Source organism: Heterocephalus glaber, unplaced genomic scaffold (genome assembly GCF_053883595.1).
Source record: "Heterocephalus glaber isolate CG9 unplaced genomic scaffold, H.glaber_assembly_v1.0 deba00001564, whole genome shotgun sequence".
Classification (NCBI taxonomy): domain Eukaryota; kingdom Metazoa; phylum Chordata; class Mammalia; order Rodentia; family Bathyergidae; genus Heterocephalus; species Heterocephalus glaber.
In genome coordinates, this window is record NW_028258351.1 from 21,222,380 (window position 1) to 21,225,192 (window position 2,813).

At 44.6% G+C, this 2,813-nt stretch overlaps 1 pseudogene; it reads right to left on the bottom strand.

Annotated features, from left to right (window-relative positions):
- Positions 1-376: 376 nt before the first annotated feature.
- LOC101724594 (N-alpha-acetyltransferase 60-like) lies at positions 377-1,388 on the bottom strand (annotated as a pseudogene).
- Positions 1,389-2,813: the final 1,425 nt, after the last annotated feature.

Below are 2,813 nucleotides of genomic sequence, written 5' to 3' on the forward strand. Positions count from 1 at the left end.
GTTCTATTGTTCTGAGGTTCGTATGTCTTCAGGCTCAAGGGTGTCCACACTGTTTCTCCTTTGCAGCAGAAAGTCCATCTGGATTTGCAGGAAGGAGTTGACAGGAGGGCAGTGCAGTGAGAGAGGCCTGGCACAAGTCCACTAGGTGGAGGCAGAAGTTTCTAGAAGCAAGGAGGAGAGCCAGGGAGCCTGCTGGAGGCTGGATGCAGGCTCAGCTCCTGAGCCCATGTAGCACTGGGCCTGCAGCTGGGGCAGTCCAACAGGCTGGCAAGTGGCTGGCAGCTCCTTGCGGAGAGCAGCAGAGGTCAGATGGAGAGGAAGGTGAGCTCTGTAGGGTGGTAAGGTGTGGGGCCTGGTGGAGGCTGCCACAGTGGTGTCACATGGTGTGGCTATACTCGATGCCGCTCTTGGTGGAGATGCCTGACCATGGCAGGAAGCTGCAGAGTAGGCTGTGGGCTTGGCGGTAGATCCTGTGCGGGATGGAGCAAGGGCTCAGTTGGCCAGTGCTGAGCCCAGGTGCTGGATGTAGTCTAAGATGGTCCAGGGAGGGTGGCCACCATTGATGTATAGGGCATAAGTGAAGTCATCTTTGAGGACACTGTGGATGGAATAGTAGTAAGGCAGATAGTGATGCTGCCTAAAGTCTCTGTTTTCATAGAAGTTTATTGCTGTGTTGTTGGTGGTGAGGACATGCAGGTAGATGGCTTTGCAGTGATCCTGGGCAGTGGTTGATATGTGATCCTTTAAACTTTCAAGGAAAAGGGAACCTATGCTGTGCTTTCTGAATTCCTTCACTACTCCCAGACTTAGAATGTATGCAACCTGTGTGTCCACAGAAAAGTTGGAAGCTAGAATATCTCCATCTGTGTGCATGGTTCTCTACCCAAAGGAAGGATACTGGGCAACTCAGACTTTCTACTTCCTGTCCATAGGGTGGGCCCAGCCTGCTCCCTGCTCTGTCTGAGCAGCTCCATGCTGCAGTGAACCTAACACGGCCACCTCAGAGACAAGGCATCCTCATTGCTCTTGTTACTGGAAGCCCTGGGCCAGTGTGGGGGTGCAGAGGGTCCCTCTCTGGAGATGGCCCTTCAGAAGCAAAAGGGTCCCCATGCCACTTTATGTCTTTTGGTCCTGCTCTTAATTTCAGCTACTATCATTCCCACGATGGCGCCTCTATAGGTGGCAGCAAGGGAGAAGAGAAGAACTTCTTGTTGGATGTGACATCACGATACCATGAGTCTGGGTACTCAATGGGGAACCAGTTGCTGCATGGGTGCTTCACGGTGTCTATGTCGTCGTGGCAGAGGAGGTGCAGGCTGACCTTGCTGAGGGCACTGGACGGCACCACCTCTGTCATTCACACCTCTGGCCGGAGCTGGCCGCAGCTATGGGGGTCATGAGGCTCAGCGCATCCTGGGCTAAGGGAGATGAGACCAGAGGGTGCTAGCGGCCCAAAATGTGTTATCCAGAATATATATTCTTTTTGGCTGCACATGGGTCATTCTCCAAAATAGACCACATGCTAGCTCATAGAACATGTTTAAGTAAATGCAAAGGAATTGAAGTTATCCCCTGTATATTATAAGATCATACTGCAATTAAACTGGAGATCAATAGCATAAGAAACTGCAAGAACTGCACAAACATATGGAAATTGAATAACACCCTCCTGAACAACCAATGGGTCACAGAGGAAATTAAAGAAGAAATTAGTTTCTGTAATTAAATGATAATGCCAGTACAACATACAGGAATCTATGGGACACGATGAAAGCAGTTCTACGAGGGAAATTCATAGCAGTAAATGCCCATATTAGGAAAACAGAGCGAGCTCAAATAATCTAATGCTGAACCTCAGGTTCCTAGAAAAAAAAAGAGCAAGACAAACCCAAAGCTCATACAAAGGAGGAAATTGTAAAGATCAGAGCAGAAATCAATGCAATGGACACTAAGAGAATGATACAAAAAATCAATGACCCAAAGAGTTGGTTTTTTGAAAGAATAAATAAAATCAATAAACCTTTAGCCAACCTTATCAAAATAAAAGGAAAGAAAAGGCTCAAATTCATGCAATTAAGAATGAACAAGGTGAAGTCACAACAGATCCAGCAGAAATCCAGAGGATCATCAATACCTACTTTGAGAACCTGTACTCTAATAAAATGGAAAACACAGAAGAAGTGGACAGATTCCTAGATACATATGAATTACCAAAGTTGAACAAAGAAGATATAAAAAGTCTAAACATCCCAACTACAATCAATGAAATTGAAAATGTAATTAAAACTTTACCAACAAAGAAAAGTCCAGGTCCTGATGGTGTTACTGCTGAATTCTACAAGACATTTAGAGAAGATCTATTGCCACTACTCTTTAAACTCTTCAATGAAATTGAAAGGGAAGCAATACTTCCAAATTCATTCCTGGAAGCAACTGTTACTTTGTTTCCAAAACTAGGGAAAGACCCAACCAAAAAAGAACTACAGGCCAATCTCCCTAATGAACATAGATGCAAAAATCCTCAATAAGATACTGGCAAACAGAATACAGAGGGTCATCAAGAAGATCATATACCCTGACCAAGTTGGATTTATTTCAAGAATGCAAGGATGGTCCAACATATGTAAATCAATAAATGTAATACACTATATTAACAGAGTCAAGGACAAAAACCATATGATCATCTCAATAGATGCAGAAAAAGCATTCAACAAAATCCAACACCCATTCATGATAAAAACCCTACAGAAAGTTGGAATAGAAGGTCTTTATCTCAACCTGATTAAGGCTATCTATGAAAAGCCAACAGCCAA